A 20,464-nucleotide genomic window follows, 5' to 3' on the forward strand; every position below is an offset into this window, starting at 1 on the left:
TTTTTCTTTCCTGGATGGGAAGCAGAGAAGCATAGAAACAAAATTAAGAATTAATAAAGTTTTCAAAAATCACAAATGGTTGCACATCACACAGTTTTTTAGCCATGCTAGTGGCATGGCTTCATGGATGGTGATGCCAGGCCATGTCTGCCAGACCACTCAGAAATGTCTCAACATTACTGGATGAATAGTGATGAAACTGTGTGCAGATGTTCATAGTCCCCAAAGGACGAAGCTTAGAGATTTGATCCCCTCACTCTCTAACTAATGCCACTGTGAGGATGACATTTTTCACTTTTTGCACAGACACAGTTCCCCGTTGTCAGAATGAAATAATAAAACTTCTCTTTTTTATGATCAAATATCTGAAAACTGTGACACTATCATCAGCTGTACTTTGGTTTTGGTACTAATCACCAAATGCCTGTCAACATCAGGCAGTGTCTGGGGACAAACAGCAAAATGGGAGGGTGCTGGGGGATCGCCTTGAAACATGGGAGAAACCTGGGCAAAAAAAAAGGGGGTGTTGGCAGTTATGCTACTCTACTCTAAACTAGAGGTGTCAAAGTAATTTTTCATGGGCCACAAACAGTCCGATGTTAACAATGCCTTTAATTTCTTTCCCTTTCTTAGTGCACAGCAGTAAAAGTACATTCTGAAAAGTTCACAATTAATGAATCGCGCTTTTACAAAACAGAACAAACACTGTCTTTATTTTTGGGCATTACAATATACAGCTTACAGTGGATCTACAAATGTGCAAAACATCTGTGTATTTTGGAACTGTACAATAATTTGGTATTTTCTTTTTTATGATCCAAACAACTTATCTAGAAATTCTTTTAATCATTCAGACTTTTCCACTCCTCACCACACAACGCCAACTACAGTGGAAGCTAATGAGAAAAAAGGTGAAGTTATCCCATGCCTTATTAGTAGGGTGTGACGCAGATTATTTGTACTGAGGCTGCTGGTTGTTATTTTTCACAATGTTTAGAAATATGACCACAATAAGTTGTTTTTTTCAAAGAACTGTGTTCTGGTCTGGGATTAATGACAGCAATTTTCACGCTGTGCAAATTCTTCCAGTGGGCCAGATCGAACTCTTTGGCAGACCAAGTCAGGCCTGTGGGAAACATGTTTAACACCCCTGCTCTAGTGGCTCTTCGTCTCCTTTGAAAATAAAGGAAAATTATGTTTCCATACTGCCAAAAAGTTACTCAAGTTGTTAAAGTCCAACCATCAAACTTAGTTCAACTCTGAGTTCAAGCCAAAAGTAAATAAATCAATTTATAAAGCTTTGCAACATTTAAAATATTTCAGTGCCATTGGTAACCTCTGCACTGGTTCAAAGGTGTGACCCATGTGGGCGGCTGAATTTATTTAAAAGTAGGTTCTATGTTGATACATATCAGAGTCAGATTAGTCGGTGGAAGCGTGGGTGGTCATGATGATGGAAGGCCATGACACTCCCACAGGCATGGGGATAACAAGACAGCATTAGGCAGGAGGCATGCACATAATGCCAAAATCGCTATGAAGTGGTCTAAAGTTTGTGATGTTTACCGCTTCTGAGGAGTGGTTGAACTTCAAGGGTCAAGGGCAAGGAGTATTAATGTGATATGCAACTACAAAACAGGATAATTGGCTTGGAATTTAAGAAATGGCTGACAGCTTTAACAGATTTAGCTTTAAGTTTTTTTTGTTTTTAAGTTCAATATTTGCAGTATTAAAGTAGATTTTTTTTTTTTCATTTTTCTGGCAACTCTGATAATAAATACAGCAGATAGAGTATTATAATATGCACAACAACACAGGGGGACACATCTGAGAATAAAGATATTAAAAGAATAATTATTGCAAGCACATTGAAAACCAAGTTAAACAGCATAACAGATGTGACGCGTCAGAATTAAATTAGATTCAATGGGTTGAAGATCAGACGACTTTAGATGGGATGTTCTTGTTGGCATTTTGTTTCATTTCCTGTCAGCAAAAATCCACGGTCTGCGTTTTATTGGGAACACTCGAGACTAATACGGACAAGATTACTGAAAGATGAAATGAAAGCAGTATTTCCTCATCATAAAGGGCATCTGCTATGATCAGCACTTCAGTTTAAACATGAGAGTTATCATGCACAGGCTTGCTAAGAAGCCACATATGTAGAGGGAATGACTTTAGTGCAACATACGTTGTGTAACCATTAAATACGGACAGATTTGATCGGATGAGTTTTTGACCAACTGAGTTTTTGTTGACTGAGTGCAAAATAATTACTGCAAGCTAGTGTTTTTCCAAGGCTGAACACTTTCTTGTTGTCGCAATTAATCACTTAAATTAACTCCAAGAGATTTTTTGGAGCAGAACTAATGGTTGCACAACAGGGTTATTGAATTTTCATTCCATTTTAAGTCTTGGAGTTTCCCCCCATTCTGGTAAACTGTAATTATTGCATATTTTAATTCATCTACCAGAGAAAAAGTAACAGAATAACGGGAGGGAGACCAAGAGTTAAGTATTTGATTGTTGTTATTCTGGCTTCACTTGAGCATCTGAAGGAGGAGTTGCTGAATCACTGGGCCAGCCCGCTGTGTTTGAAGCCATGAGCGTTTGACTGAGAAAAATATGGATTCACCTGATGCTGCAGTCACACATTCACACTTGAGCATGAGCTTCTGTCCAACAATTGTGTTTACAGATGAGCAAACTCCAAAAATAGCATAGTACTGAAGTAAACAGTTTGGGGCGTTGAATACACCACAGTCTTAGTACTGCTTACAACATCTTAACCCCTACAAGTGCAGAAAAAAACATTGGGTAGGGAGGGGATGAGGGTAAGAGGTAGTCTTTATAGTGAGTAATTTGATTCAACTGGAGCCTGTGTGTCAAGATTTTCTAGTTGTAAAGATGTAATAAATGTGTTTTATTTAGACACCTAATCAGAATTTTAAAGTTTAGAGTGTGTAAGTGAGCAGGTCATTATCAGGATGATGATTCAAGACCGCCTCATTGTACATTATCCCACTTATTCCATGACTGACATGATTAATTTCTCCTCCAGAGTCTATGATCAGAACTGCATCCATAGCAACAGTCTGTTATACAGACATATCAGACATTAAGATGCTGTAATTGATCAATAAGAATTAAGTATTTAACAAAACCATGTAATAAGACAACTAGATTTATTTCCTTGGATGTTCTTTTGCAAGTTTTATTAATGTTATTATTGTCTGGTTTTCTCACTCTATGACAGTATACCAAGGATATATGGATTGTGGATGAAACAAGACATTTAAAGACGTCATCTTGGGCTTTGAGAAACACTAATTGACATTTTTTACCATCTTCTGACATTTCATGGACCAAACAGCTAATTGATTGATCGACAATGAAAATAATCATTAGTTGCAAGCCTAGTTGATACCATTTATTTTATTTTTTTTAAAAAAGTGTTTTATCTGTCTTTATCTATCTTTATGTGTGACCTTTTTTTTTTTTTTTTTTCAAATATTGGCAGCAGGTGTAGGTTATGCATTTAGTTTCATCTCCTGCTCTGTAGCTAAATGATAATCTTAATCAGAATGTGAAGATGCCACAACGTCTCCTTTAAAAAAGGTTGACTGGGTCCTTTGTCGGTCACATGGAAATGAGATGTTTTCACGGTGAATGTCAAACTAACAAATGTATCTAAGCCTCTGGTTTATACATCACAGCAACAGCTTTCTCCTTTAGCTCAAACTGTTTCCCCAATGAAAAATTAAAAACAGAACGATGATGCTAAAAACAACTCTTAAGATGCAGACTAGGCTCATTATATCTCACTGTGAGGAAGAAGACTGAGAATGAGATCCAACTGGTCATTAAGTTAATTATTATCCTGGCATAGAAAAACAAAGTAATTATAAGGATTTAAAACATATGGTGCGTAGCTGTACAATACAAGAATAATACTTTGCAGGTTTTCATACAAATTTAGCTGTACTACTGACTAAATTCTCATGTGTTTGCTATCGACACAAAAGTGCCAATACAACGTCACTTAATGACACAAAGTAATGTGCTGTAAGTCTCCATAATTTACAACAGGAATTTAGAAAAGTCCCCTGAATTATACAGGGGGGGAAATAAAGAGGAGTAAACTCTTAAATGTTTAATATTGGCATTAAACAACATGCCATTTTAAAACTAAGTGGGAAATAAAATCTGTCTCCCAACATATTGAAAGCATATAGCAATTACAGTTTGCTCAGCGTCTGCTGTTGCATACCTCAAATAATTTCTAATCTCCTCACAGGGCCCTAGGGTTTTATTACTGAACAATGTATGACCAGCAGCACACTTTTATTTCTTTTACTGTGCGTCTGCATGTCACAAATTACAGTTAAAGGCACTGAAATATGACTCTTATAGGCTGTTATACAGTAGGAGTGTAGCGTGGTGCTGCTCATTTGCTAATGTAAAGGACTATATTGTAACTCAGCAAGAGTAGATATTCACGGGTATGATGCTAAGAAACTCAAATTACTTACTAATTAGTATTATTTGTCATCTCATCATTACAATTATTTATCACATATTATTTATTATTCTCTTTTATTTGTCATTACTCAGTCACTCTTGTTACAAACACACCCCATCTAATGTTAGATGTCTTGTCATAAACGTTTGCTGAACTCCACATCCCAGTTCAAGATAAACTGCTGTACTCTACTGCAGTGTACTATATTGTCTTACTGTTAAAACATCCAGCTGTCCTATGTCTTTTATTGTTATATTACACCAATTAAAAATAATAATGGGGAGTATGAGCACATGACGTCGGAACATCAAAGCCTTTTGTCCCAACTGGGAAGAGGAGGACTAAGTAAGTACATATGAGCACATGACAAAATAAACAGACAGACAGATGGCTAGCAAACATAGTTGAATATTCTGCCTACAGTGGCGATGATTTGGAAAATTCTGAGGAGAAAACCTCAGGACAGTTACTGTAGCTAACCTGTAGAGCCAACTAACAACTCAGTGTTGATACCGACACTTATGGATGTTTAATGCAAGTCCTCGACAGCTCCGCATTCACGTTTGGGAACCAGCACGAGTCCAGCACAAACCACGTTATGAGGTGTGGACTGTTAGCTGGAGACGTGCCAGTTCTCATGAGCAGGGCACCGAACCTCTAACTGCTTGTGCCAACAATGTCCCATCAGAGTATGTCCCATTACCGTGACAATTAATGCATGTCTATAGGTCCTGTGTGTACATGAATAATGAATCGAGAAATGTGTATTGTGTGAGTTCTTCATTTTCTTATACTGCAGAACTATAATTTTCTGCATTGTCAGTTAATATATATTTCATCTAATTATTAATGGAACAGAATTCCTTGTAAAACAATCAATTATACTTTCTAGTATTAGAAAGTCTGGAATTGGGGAACAGCAAGACAAATGACATAGAGACATAATTTTTTAAAGTAAAACAAAAAAGTAAAATTAAACTCACCATCTTTGGGAACCTACCTATGAGTCCAGTGGGAATAGTAAATTTATGATCTGTTCGGAGCCTGTGGTATAGTTACTCACTATGACTTCTCTCGCTTTATCTATTGCTCGACTTCACAGGGACATAGTTTTACAGGCCTTATCCTGTCCAATTTTATGATGAGAAACATAATTAAACTCTCATTCAGCATGTTTTAAATGCCACGGGACCACTGATAGAGCCGGAATATTAATGAACATAAATAAAATTGAGAATCTCACTATTCAGGTACGGCAGTGGCCGAGCTACTGCTTCAGTTCCCCCGTTTTCCATTTCCACCAGGCTGCTGACAGAGAGCTTTGAAAAGTTACCGATCGCATTTCATCCTCCGTCTTTCTCCGTAAGTTCCTGTAAGAACTGTAACCAATAAACAAGACTTCAAACAGCAGGAATTAGTTGTTCTGTGGTGTAGGTGTACAACACAAGAATCTACAAAGCTGCTCTTTGCTCTCTGTGGTTCCTCAAAATGGCAGGATGAAAACAACACCGCTCAAATTAAGACAAAGTGCAAACCTGCCTTGAGAGGAGAGCTAAGAACTCTGACACTGGCGTTTTTAAAAAAAGAACAGCGCGAGAGGAGCAGGCAGAGAGAATAAGCAGAGAGGTGTCGAGGGCCAGGGATTGAAATGCCTCCAGGACAGAGCCCTTACTCATCCTCGCAAAAGTAAGACAAAAAGTACTGGAGGAGAAAAAAAAAATAGAGGAGGGAGAGATGAGCTGAAGAGGGCACCTCGTGGTCTCCCACACCCATCAGCTAGCAGTGGGAAGCGGGGTTGCGTGTGGTTAGTCCAGGGGGACCTTCCAGCGCAGGTCAGATCGATGTATGCCCTTAACGCAGATCAGAGCTTGACAACTCCCCTCGGCGTTGGCATTTCTGAGTAAACAGCAATTTCCCACCTCCACACCAGTGAATAGCATCAAAAAGTGATGAAACTCCAAAGCTTTGTTGTAAATGAGGAGCTCAAGACAATAATTTGCTCAACAGTAAGAAACTCCTACGTTTTTTTTTGTGTGTGTGTTGGAAATTCAGCTGGTGAGACACAATAACATAAAGGAGAAGTAAGGGCAAAAAATAAACTCATTAAAATCTTTATAAACAAATATCATGTCAGGCCATCATGCACTTTTTTTTTCTCTGATGTCGGCTGCATTCATGCAATTTGTTATCCATTAAGAATATATATGCAGTGCAGCTTCAACACTCATAATAGCACAAAAACATAAACACAATGCTTTTGTTGTTATGCCTTTTTTCCGCAGGAAGGCAAAGTCATGATCTGCCCTACCAGGGTTCAAAATTAATGTTCCTTTTTCACATGTCCAGTCGGGCAAGTTGGACAAAACCTATTCGCCCAAAAACAATTTTTACTTGCCCCTCTTCAAATCATTTTGTTAGTGGTTATTACAGCAGCAACAGCAAAGACTAAAGTTAATTATCATGTTTAATCTCAGACTACAATGTCCATAAAATGATAGAAACACTATTCATTTTGTCAGTCTAAAATATAGATTTTGCTTAATATGATACTGATAATAAATGAATTAAAGTAGAAATTGCCATATTTGAGAGGCTAAAAAAAGTCATTTTCTGCCATACTGCATGAAAAATTACTTTTTTTCAAATTATTTTTTCCACTTGCCCAGTCAGACTAGTGAGTTGCCAGGTTTACTTTCCCGACATGGTATTTTACAACACCTGGGCAATCCTTACTGTTGAGGCCTGCCCACTCCGCCCTACACCCCTCTGACTGGCTGGGTTAGGATTAAGGTAAAAATATTAGGGTAAGCCAATCAGAAGCAGAGTAAGGTAGGTCATGAATCTGCCCTCCTGGTTTCTGTAGCCGTAACAGCCAAGGTTCAGTGCCTAATAAAAGTCTCTGCTCTGTAGATATACATATCATATATATATATCATGCCATATATATGTAATTATAGTATACGACAGTGAGGTTGCTGAGTTCACTCCAATCATCAAATGTTTTAATAACACAAAAAAACAGAACATAAAAAGAAAGGTTGGAGAGAAAATCCCTCTTTTCCATCCACACTTCTCAGGCCACATCTGTTCAGTGTTACAGAGTGCTGTGACTCACATATTGATGGCGTTCTCTTGTGATGAAAGCAAATCATTCACTCTGCAAACACAGGAACGTCCCACTAATGTCGTGACTTTGAGGTAAATGTGCTGAAAACAACAGAAAGTTTTCTGACAATTGACCACAGTCAGTGCAATGACAAACACAGAACACAACGCCATCTGTCAGAGGCATTCGATCATGAAATGAGCCCTGGGCGTAGTGACATTAATTTCTTCTCTACCTGATGACATTTTTCTGTGCCGTGTCTCCTGCTACGACTGCATGTCTTTATAGATTTAGAAATCCAATAGATTTATATGGTGGAGCCTTGTAAATATGTAAAATATGAATAGTATTTCATGACAATCTGCACATAATAAAACTATTTTCATTTTATTTTATGATTTTAAAATCTAATCATTAATAATCCTGCAGTGAAAGAACAAGAAAGCAAGTAATGTTGCTTGTGTATTTTAAGGAAAAAAAAGAAAACAGATACTTTTCGAGTTTTAATAACCGTCACAGCCATTTAAGTATAGATTTCTGAGTTTACGAGGTGCGTTTGAATGCACCATGAAGTCTCACGATACCAGACAACTGGAGAGCTCTTACCACCAATCGACTGTCTGGAGATTTCCACCCAGTGTTAACAACAAAAGCTGGGAGATTCTCCCTAGTCTCCACTGATCATTTAGAGACTGGCTTGTAACTCCGGTCAGGTGTTACTTTTGGACACTGCTGCTTCTTCATCTGATCAGCTCTTCTGATTGGCCCTTATAGGGATCAATGATCAAACTACTTAGCAAAAAATTAGGGATGCACCAATTCCAGTATTGGGCTTTGGTCTGATACGCCTCCGATACCACCAGAACTGACACCAATTTATAAAAAGTAGCTCCTTCAACACAAACAATTTGATCAAACATGTAAAGAAGCAACACAATAAAGACTTCAAGGAGTTCGTCAATACCAGCATCAGAAAACAGCAACTACGATTTGTTACATTTAGAAAGTGAGGAACATCTGATTAAAAATACAAGATGTTTTTTAAATTATTGAAAGAACTGTAACAAAATAATTCAATATCAGTAAGTACCCAAATGTAAGTACTTGTACTGTCTGAAAAAAAAAGGTATTGTGCATTCCTAGAACAAATATTAGCCGATATTGATCGGTAGCCAATCGATAGGGGCACGCTTAGTCTACTTTTTCCTACTGACGATTAAACCTTATGTCTTTTTCAGTTTCACTGTCTTGTATAAAAAAATATACAAGAGTTACCCTGAGCTGACAACTTATCAGCACTCACTGAAAATGAAAACACTGAAAATATCTGCTAAACCTAAGGTATTGTTATGTGGATCGACGGAACATAATTGCCTTGTATATGGTACAAGACATAATAGGATGTCTGCAAAGCTTCACAGAACCCACTACACCTTGTGGGAAGAAAACATGCCAGCTGGTATTTTAGGCCCAATTACCCATATGTTTGGGACAAGTGACCTTTCCACACTGCTGCACTGTCTGAATGTCCAGGTAGCAACAGCTACCAGCCATCAAAAACGGTTTATTGAAGTGTTTATTCTTAGCCTTTCCCCAAAGGTTAGACTGAGCTCTCACACTCACTACCCATCAGCTTTCTAATGTGTGTCACAGCGTAACATGGGCCCACAATGATATAAGAGAGAGCAGATGGCTGATGAGCTAGATTCATAATTTCATCATTCTCTTTTTATCTAGGATAAAATATTAGCGTGCTGTCATCCACCCCTGACATAGTTATGATCCCACTTTCCTTCACTTCTATTCCAAATGAGGTTTTATAGCTGCGTTTAATTCTGTGGTGGTTCATCAGGGTTTCAGAGGCAATTACCCAGCAATGGGACACTCATCCTAAATCTGAACCATGCTACTTTTCATTAAATAGCATATGGTCTCCTGTGGCCGCTAAAATACACCGATATGAAACGACACAGACAGTGGCATTACTTGCACTTTTAGCTCAATGCCGAATATTTTGTAGCAGGCATCGCTTTGTCCAGTATGTGCAGAATCATGAAGAAACATTCACCTGGAAATGGTTAGATATCCGTTTCTCCACCAGCTGCAACTCAACGGACCGTACTGCAATGCAGCCACAAGACATTTACACAGCTCTGACTCTCAGCAAGAAGAACTCACTGTTTTGTTCCTGCTATCTTTCCCTCAGCATGTATACAAGGAACGGATTGATGAAACAATTTTATCACTGCTGGGAATTACTACCTAAAATAAAAAAAAAAGGCAAGGCGAAGTAAAAAAAAAAAAAAGGCTAAAAAAGGTTCAGAAAGTCCAATTAAAGCACAGCCATGTGTGTTACAGTTGAAAGTGATGGTTTGTCTGCCCAACTGGCTATCATAATGTCTGATGTTTTGGGGCTTCCAGTGTAGCATAATGCATAATGGATATCTGGGCCAAGACTTCATTGATTAAAATGTGAGAATGATGAATAATATGCATTTCGGCAAATATGTATGAACAGATATATGCACGTGAAATCAGATAAATACGAAAAAAAAAATCTAATAAAAGCTAAAATGATGATCAGATGATAGCCGATGTGTCTCCAGATGCATTTCGTCCAGTGTGTTCCACCTCTTTTGCTCTCAACGACGACTGTGTACCTACATGCAACCAAAGCCAGCTCAAACATGATTGGTCAATAACACTTGGACAACAAACTAGGGATGCACTGATACCAATACCAGCTTTAGTTATCGGTCCAGTACTGTCCTTATAAAACTACCCCAATACCCCACACCCGATACCACGTCATGACAAATAGCCCCTCGACACAAGCAAACACCTTCAAACATGACACAGAGTTCAAGAATTTTTGCTAATGCTTACTCTCTTTTTCGGTTGCGTCATGTTTATCACCACCGCCACCAGTCTGTAACCCTTGGTAACAAGCTGCTACAACTTCTTTTTGTATTCTCTCTTTTTATTCTCCTGTTAGTCTTGACAGCACAGTACACCCAGCGCCACTCTTTGGGGTTCACAGCAGAGTAAACAAAACTGTTACACATGGCACCACATTCATACCTGCCCCCCCCCTAAACAATGACAGGTAGGAACTAATTAGCTCTTAGACAAGAGAGATATGAAGAAGCAACTTTAATACTACACATGTAAATGTGTAATTAAAATACCAGTAAAAGTGCTGAAAATGATGATGAAATAATTATCATAAGCAACACCCTTTGTAACAGAAAACTTAATTTTGCAAGTCCATTATGATGTAGAATTATTATACTGAAATATAGCATGTACACAGTAAACTGTACAACTTAATAAGGAAAACAAAATTAGTAAAGTAACTGCTATTAATAATCCAAGAATGTAATGTGTACAGTAACTATGACTATACTAGAAGCAGGAAACAGCAAAAATGATTTGTTACATGTAGGAAATGAGGAACATGTGATGAAAATAAAACATGTTTTCAAAGTTTTTGGAAGACCTGTAATGGCATTATTAAATACTCACATCAGTACTTGGTATTGGCAAGTACTAAAGTCTGTTGTCTGTACTAAAAGTGTTATTGGTGCATCCCTATAACCTTTTGCTGACCCATCCATACAAATCAAAGTTCGTCTTAGAAGGCTCTGTCACTTGAACATAAACATAAGTATGTTTGCTTTGGAGCACTTACTGAAATGACCGATGCTGTCATTGTTTTAGGAACGACAGACTTCTATAAAACGTCAATCTAACTGAAATATGCAAGACCCTTAAAAGCATGTTGGTATGAGAAAGTCTGCATTTACAAGAAATTGTGTTTTACAGAGACAGCCTCATGTTAGCTCACACAAGAATGATCCTCATGAGCCTCAAGCAGCAAGGAAGTGTTACACAGATTTTAAATTAAGATTTAAATACAGAGCACTAGCCTCAGATCAGTACTTAATATCTGCAAATACCCTGACTTTAGCTGTCGTTATCGGCAAATAAAAAAGTCAAATCAGTGTGTCTGTAGGTATAATAGTATAAGAGCCTTGTGCTGAAGATCACAAAGGCATGACACTTACCCATTTCCAAGCTGCTGTAGTTAGAAGCCCATAGCCTAGATTCAGTCTGATAGAACTTAATTTCCTTTACTTAATTAAACCATCTGAAATGCGAGGGGAAATTAGTCTTGACAAGAATATAAGCATTTATTTTTCAAAGCAGTTCACTGGCTTAAAAATGGATTATAGAATATTTTCTAAATGTTTGAGTTCTCAAAGTTTAAGGTCCAAATACACAAACAGCAGGCCTTTGTTTGAAAGTCCAGATTGTTGTTCTTTAACGCTGCGTTTTTTCAGGTTCCACTTTCTCTCAAAGCCTTTAGCGCTTGTGCGTTTACCATCAATTGCTACTGGTGAGAGAGCCTTCTTGATCAAAGCCAGCCACCTTTACTGAGCCCTAATTTTTGCCTGAATGAAAAGGTTCACAGTGGCAAGATGTGGAGACACTGGAGATTGGGGATGTACTGTAAGGGTACCAGACTCCCACCGCCCCAGCCCTCATTTTAGAAGCACTGGCAAAAGGTTAATGCTCCACTACCTGCAGAGGAGAGGGAGAGAGGAGGAAATAGTGCAGGGGGGATCAAAGCTTTTAGGAATGTATTTCTGTGAATTTAAAATTCATATGCTCTATGTCTACAAAATTATATTGAATATAACAGAAGTGGATCTGAAAGAATAAGCACAGTTTGTAGTTGTTGTGTATACAGATATTGCCTTTACTGTTTATATTATTGTACTTTTTTGTCTACCATAGAAAGTATGTTTGATTGCTTTGTAAAGTGATATAAAAATGTTTTCAAATGCACTATTACTATGATTACTATGTCATTATTAACAAAGCAGCCATATTAAGGACGCCCAGAAAGACAGCATGCAGTGGTCCTCCTCCACTTCTCTCTGTCTCCCTCTCTGTCACACACACACACACACGCACGCACGCACGCACGCACGCACGCACACACGCACGCCGCAGCAGAGCACATAGCAGCGCATCCAGTGCGCTCTGTCTGACAGACTAATTACCATGCTAAGATCAACCTTGCCAGATGGACACACACAATATCAAAACAGCAATATAGAACTGAATTAGCGTATTTTAACAACTCTTGCATATTCTGAAGCAACCTGGAAGGATACTAGATTGAATGGCATAACTATGCTAAGTGCACAACAGGCTTCGTCAAAAATAGGTAACATTGAGATTATCTGCCTTTTCTGGAATTATTCATCATATATATCATACAGCTGTTAGACTTGTGGTACAAATACAATAATTATGCTACATCCGGCAACACTGGCTACAATGCAACTGTGAAGCCACCTCACTCATGGTGTAGCAATAAACCAGTACAGAAATGACAATTTCCAACATAAACCACCAGTAACATTTGCATTTTGGAACATAAAATAGAAAAATAACTCTCGGCAATGCATCATGGGATAATTGTGCAAATGAGTGCTGTCTCTCGGCCTATGAGCTGCACATGTGAATGCTACAAGCCACAAACCTACAGCATTCCACAATGGTGTAAGGATGCCATTACACAAATAACATTACACAAACTGCACAAGCTTTCTAGACTGAAATTCATTTTCAGCCTCATGTAATCCTCCTCCACCTCCTACTACTACTACTATTAACAATAATGATAATGATAATAATAATAGTAATGATGATGAAAAAAGAGCACTAGTGTTAATATATCAATATAGAATCAAATATTCAAACTCATATAACGGATCAGAACTCGAAAAAAGTGGATTGCTACACCTCTAATTAAAAGAAGGTAAACGTCAAGGTGCTCTGTCTCAATCATTGCATAAATGCTTCAGCATTCACATGTTATGCTTTTGCTCTGAAATTTCATCAGAACTTTCTTTACTCTGTTCAAAACACAGAAACAACAAAACAGTTTCTAAATGGAACTGCTAATACAATAATTCTAGTTTGAAATTTAATCAAATACCATTTATCAACTATGCAGCTATGGGATATGAGTACATTAGAGGACCAGCAGAGCAATTTGTGCCTGTGTATTTTTTTTTCTATATATTTATGGAATAGCTATTCATCATAAATTCTCTCGTGTACTGCAAAGGCCATGGAAACATAAAATTATATTTATTTTAGAGATGAGGTGAATTTTCTGGAGGTCCTGCTCCATATTGAATATGTTTTTGCAAATACACATAATAGAAACATCAACAAAAATGTCACATTAAGGAGGGAGTACAAAAGCAATGGGAGGTTAATAAGGTTAATGCCCCCCTTCATCCACTGACAGGTTGCTATGAATAACCTGCATTACATCCCCAGACCAAGCTGTGTCACATTCAAAAGCATCATGTTGATGCTTGTGCCATCTCCTTTTCCTGCAGGACTCCGTTATTCCTCACCTGCCCACTTGTCGCCCCTGTTCTGTCTTCCCACCCCGACAGTCATCAGATTCAGCCACCTGCTTGCACACCTGTTCTTCATCTTCCTATTAGGTCCCTATTACCTATCGCTGTTACAGCTTTCTGACAGAATCCTGTTTGCCTGTTTTCTGAGGCATTACTAGACTGTTGTCATTGTCTGACTAAATTGCTTCTAAATTCTACTTGTCTCTGCAGGAGTCGTTCTTGCTTGATGATAGGGGACGCTATACTGGGCCTCAACATTGTCCATTTTAGTATACAAAGGACCATAGTGTACTAAATTAACATCATTCTGTTTTAAGGAAGACCTAACACTAATGATAAAAACCATAAACTCATTAGGAAACTGTTTACTGAGGTCAAAAATCAAGTGAGTGATAAGGTATTTTTTTCATATGATGCTGTACAATCAGACTTCTCCCTCTACTGGCTATTAGAAAGCAGGTTTAAGGCATTTTTGCTTTGGCTTCACTTTTCAGACCAAGAAGGTCTGTCCACTATTTACACAAGAGGTTTTTAAAGTGTGGCCCACAGAAGCATTTTATGTGGCCCCCAAGCTTGACATGAAATGCAGGCATTATACTTAAATCACTCCATTTCAACACTTAATACGCTACTGTGCTAAAATGCATCCCCCTAACAAACATCTGTCAGATTAAGACTGACAACTTGTAGAAAGCCACTGATTGCGTGGCATAGCACCCTGCAAGTGTTACAGGAAGTACTTTTTGTCATCAATGCTAGTGCTGTAGTTCAGTGGACGACATGACAGTTTAATGTGTAAGTGACATGAAAAATCCAGCACAGAAAAAAACACAGCATAGATGAGGAGAAAAGAAGGTTTCAGGAAAAATGGATCAACTCTTACTTTATGGGTTTTCCTTTGCGGCAGTCATATGCTGGCTCTCTAAATTGGCACTTAGTCATAAAAAAAACTTTGAGAGCCACTGATTTATATGGTCTATGAAGAGACTGGATGTTGGCTGGGGGAGTGTATGCCATTATCTTTAACCATTGTGTATGGCTGAGTATCAACCCACGAGAACTGTCCAGGGGTGTTCGCCAGAACCACAATACACAGCGTACGTTTCAACTTGCGCCACTTTCTATAATAAAAAACCTTAAGTTTACATCCGTGTTTGGTCAAACTGATGAAATATATGTAGTGAAGACTTTGAATTTTTGACAAAATGGATATTTACATGTCTGATTCCCATAAATAATTTCCCGTGAGAAACTTGGAGACTATTTTTACAGAGGGGTGCAGAGGACTGATGTCACAGTGAAGTTGACCCTTGACCTCATAATTTTATCCTGTTAGATGCATGTAATATTTTGTTATAATTACAGGATGCATTTTTGAGTTATGGCCAAAAATGTGTTTTGTGAGGTCACAGAGACCTCACAAATCTAATCAGATTATCTTCGCATCCAAGTGGACGTTTGTGCCAAATTTGAAGAAATTCCCTCAAGGGGGAGATATAATGCTCACGAGAATGAGACAGAGTTAACATGACCTTGACCTTTGACCTTCAAACTCTAAGGTAGAAGCATAAAAAGACGATAAAGATAGTATAAAAGATAATTAAGCTTCTCTCTTTACTACAGTACACCAAAGTCGCCAGGTCAGTCTAATTTGCACAACTACCCGTTTCCACTTGTGACACATAACATGGATAACTTGGCTGCTAAACTTAATAAAATACTTCTATAATTAGGCAGACTGGAACATGGGCTGTTCTCTTGCCTGGCCATTAGAACCAGGTCATCTACATAAATAAAAGAAGACCTAAATCCCTCTTTGGTGAAGCAGCTCAGAAGCTCTGAGGACCATTGGAGCCAGATGGATTCATGCTATATACAGATGCTATGCCTTTTAAAGGAAAGCTATAGGAACTTCATCTAGGATTCATGAAGTGCAGGAGCTCTGATATCACAGAGACATGAATATAAAAGTGAGAGTGAACCAGTATTGTGGAGCAGTCGTGGTGAATTATGAATGAATTGTGAGTGATTTGATGACCTGATCTCAGTCCACCGAATGAAGGTGGAAACTACAAAGTGAGATTCAGACAAACCATTTTGTTTGTTCTGGTAACAGAGAGGCTCCTCCATTCCTGAGAAAAAAAAACTGTCAAAGCAACAAGCGATGCCAAAGGAGGTGTGTCCAACGATGAAAAAGAATGGCTAATGCACAAGCAAAGCACTGTCCTAAATCGAGGTGGTGAAATGAGGAAAGATCCAGTTGGTTCGTAAACAGATTGATTCACCGGCTATGGTTCAAAGCGGGAGAGGATGACTGAGCAATGAGCTTTGCAGTCGGACTTGCCAGGAGCTCTCACCCTAAGCCAGGTTTGAAAGATGCCAACAGGTTTGCAGTTTCACAACCACCATTTCCACCTGTCCTTAACAACATCTGCAAAAGCTGCAGAGAAAACAAGGCAGATGCAGCGGGAATGAGGACGTTTCAGGCAAGTTGTCTGTAATTTATGAGGCCATACATAATTTTGTCTGTGCTAAATAAAAACAGTCAAGTTTTATTTACCATTTTATTGTCCTGGCATAACTTGAAGATGTGATAAAAGTTTTGGCAGTTGTTTCTGAAAAAGATGGCAATAAAGATTTTATTATATATTTAGTTATATTCACAATATGTTCTCTTCTTCTGCAGCCTGTTTCAGTTACATGTTTATGATGCACTTGATACTTTTGCTGAACTGTGGCAAACTTGCAGCCCTTCTTCACAAGTGAATATCTGGAGATCAGACCAAATACAGTGGTATATTTTTCCAAAAGCTAGGCATTACATACCCAGCTTTGAAGCAAATCCGACAGACTAATTACAGCTCTGTATAATTGCTCCAATCAATTGTGCACTGCTAGAAATGTTTTAAGACACACAAAAATATTCAGCTTTTAATAATAATTCATGTCTGATATGGTTTTTCCACAAAAAATGCTCAATTACTGTGCAAAAAAAAAAAACTTCAATTACATTTACTACTTCTCTCTCACTTACAAAAATGTGATTTTATAAATATGCAAATCTTCATTTCACAAGTTTAACAACTAGACACATAATGTGTCCTACTTCACTAAAAAGTCCAATCTCAGAGTTTATGCACTGAAGCTTTAAGTTGTTATGCAACATGTTGCATATTGAACCCCAACTGACCCTTTCCAAGTCCTGCCCCTTTCCGCTCTGTGCATCTCTAATACTTATAAGCCCATTTATGCCATATTTTGCCGATAGATCCCCCTAAATCTTACACAGTAGACATTTGAACTTTGATTTTTGGTGATCTGAGAGAAGCATTTTAAAGTGAAAACATTATTCTACTGTCAGACTCTGCCCATGTCTTTCTACACAGTGAAGGTCAAACATCCAGGTGAAGTAACAATGAGCAAAATACAGTTTTGAGGAGAGGGGGAATAAATCCTTTCAATTTGTGTTAAGGCTTTGTTTGCTTTTTGTATTCTGTGATTTTCTTCCGTATAATTTATTAAAATTAATAGTTTCATGTCTTTTCTTCTATGATAGTAACAAGCCACAGAGACAACTACGGTGTTATTGTGAAATCATTAGTGTTCTTTGTAGGCCATCGAGGATAAAAGACAGGGTGTAAAGAGGAATAAGTGAAACATCACAGTGTCAGACCTTTTAGTACAAAGCTATCCTCATTCACAGGATTCACATTTTGTGTAGCCAATCACAATCTCTCTCCTGGCATAGAAAGTCCTTACCATAATTCTGCCTGACAGGAATTTTAATTTCTATCCTCCCTGCATTTTACCATTTGTTCAGTCCTCTAAGAAAAGTAAAACTCACATATATTGAATTAATAAATGAACAAATAAAGAAATAGCCCACATAAATAAAGTAAGGACAAGGCATATTTAAAAGAACACAAACTAAGAACTACTTTCTTTATACCACAGAGGAATTCCTTACATGGCTGCAACTAATGATCATTTTCATTATCGATTTATCTGTCAATGATTTCATGACTAATTGTTAGTTGTCTGGTCCAAAAAATTTCAGAATATGATGAAAAATGTTGATCAGTGTTTCCCAAAGCCCACAATGACATCATCAAATGTCTTGTTTTGTCTACAGCCCGAAGGTTTAGTGACTAAAGACTCTTTTATCTTATTTTGTAGCCTTTCCTTGCAGGATAATATCTGTTTAGATGTGTAACATTGCCTTTTTCTCTGGCACTGGCTGGTTACTTTGTTTGTCGGTTTGTTGCAGCGGGTACAGGTTTGAGAGAGGTGACCATGACCACTGACCAGAACTGCACAGAACTTGGGTGATATTCTGACCAGGGCTGCAATTAACACTTATTTTCATTAGCGATTAATCTGCCAAAATTGATGATGACAGAGTTCTCAAAATTATTTTTTTTTTCCACAACCCAAAGAAATTCAGCTTACTGTCATAGAGGAGTAAAGAAACCAGAAAATATTCACATTTGAGAAACTGAAATTAGAGAATTTGGACATTTTTTTCTGAAAAAAAAAAAGATCCAAAATGACTACTCAATTATCAAATTAGTTGGCATTTAATTTAATAGTCAATTAGTAATTGAGTAATTGTTGCAGCTCTGGTTCCTGCAACTTTGCAAACCAAAACAAACTAGATGAGCAAAAAGTACTACACACCAGAGAAAAACTGTGTATTTTTGATTTTGGGGGGTGACTTTAATCCTGTTTGTCCAAAATCTTTGAAAATGTGACTGTCTCCTGGACGTTTCTTCCAGCGTCCTGTCCTTTCTTGCAGGTCAGGTGTAACTGATAACATTAACAGCGGCTCCGTTCCATTTCAGTGTGCAAATATACCATGGAAGTAAGCCAGCATGCACAATACAAGGACCCTGGACCGGCACACCTCTTCATGGTGATCTCTCTCTTTCTACCTTTGTGTGTTAGTGTTTTTTTGTTTTTTTTTGTATTGTCATTTCAGCCCCTTTCATGCCGCAGCTGAAACACCTTCAGAGCTAAGTGCCTTTAACACTGTTGTTGTTGATAGTCACCTATCACCTTGACCGAACTAACCAAACTTATTCATGTTTAATGCCTTTAGTGGCTACAACCCTCTCACTATTTGCCTGGTTTGACACATCATTTTAAGGAAAAAGTGTTGTGGTTGTGCTAATGCCCTCACAGCCTTATTCAGAATGTTCTGCAGATAAACATCTTAAAGTAGTTGTGCTGTTGATAAGACATGCTGCACTTACATGCCCTGATGGATTTGGGCTTATTCTGATTTTAGTGTGCCGAGTAGTTAGACAACTCTGACTTTAGTCATAGGACTATGGTAACACAGCACAATTTAAGATACAAGAGTTTCAGCCCAGAATGAGGGTTTACCCTGGAAAAACAGTCCATGTTTCCAAAAATGAGACTGAAGAAAATGTTTTACATTAAGGCTATGTTTGTGGTTGCATCCGAGTAATAATTTGTTTGAACAGCACTTTATTAATATAATGGTTACTTACAGAAATGGCTAAATAGTAGATCCTTAAACAGGATTACACAAACATTTGCATCTCCAAATATTCTATGAAATCAAGTGATTTGCCATTGCCATTACCACAAAGAACCAGGTGAACTATCTCTGGAGTGGGGCCAAAGCGTGCCTGAACCTCCTTCAATCGAGTTGCTGTGACGTCTCATCCACCGTGGCCAACCTGTGATGACCGCCGCTTTCTCTCCATCAAACAAGCATTTGTCGCGTGACTCAACTCATGTCTTTGCAGCGGAGAGAAAAAGGTTTTTAAAATTACTGTGCACAACTCGCTGTTCTTTTGTATCTCTGTGGTTTGAATCTCAGGTATCTGCTTTATTTTACTATTTCATCTTAATTTTCAGATGGTTAAGGATTGTGCCACTTAATAATAAAAGCGTTTAGATAAATAACAAAATAATGGGGGACTCCAATTGTGCAGAATTTATAGGAAATCAAATGTGTTTGTCCCCTGTTTTACAGCCGCTTGACTCACGACAAGCTTGAATCAGTTAAGAGACACACCTTCAGGTGGGTAGCCCTATTGTAATGGAGATACAAATCCCTGCTGTGCTGGGCTGACCAAGCTAGTACATGTGTATGGAAAACGGGCACTTGTATGTCTTGGAATAACTAATCTGCGATGTATTCTATGGGGACTGAAAAAACTGTATGAATACAAAACAAACTATGTTTACATCTACCTGACCAGTGACCCAATTTGGGATAGTAATTACTGTGCTCTCTTGTAAGTAATACAATGTTTATTGGCCTTAATGTAACAAGAGTCTTACGGTAGGAGTGGTAGATCAGAAAATACTCCACAGAGTTATTTGTGGATCAGACATTTAGGTTGTTCTGGA

The 20,464-nt window shown here is 38.0% G+C and overlaps 1 protein-coding gene across 1 annotated transcript in view; it reads right to left on the reverse strand.

Moving 5' to 3' along the window:
• LOC146308507 (netrin receptor UNC5D-like) overlaps positions 1 to 20,464 on the reverse strand; it is a 254,613-nt gene that overhangs the window by 209,783 nt on the left and 24,366 nt on the right. The window lies entirely within an intron of this gene.

The sequence above is a fragment of the Lutjanus erythropterus genome, chromosome 20 (genome assembly GCF_056507025.1).
Source record: "Lutjanus erythropterus isolate fLutEry1 chromosome 20, fLutEry1.hap2, whole genome shotgun sequence".
NCBI lineage: Eukaryota > Metazoa > Chordata > Actinopteri > Lutjaniformes > Lutjanidae > Lutjanus > Lutjanus erythropterus.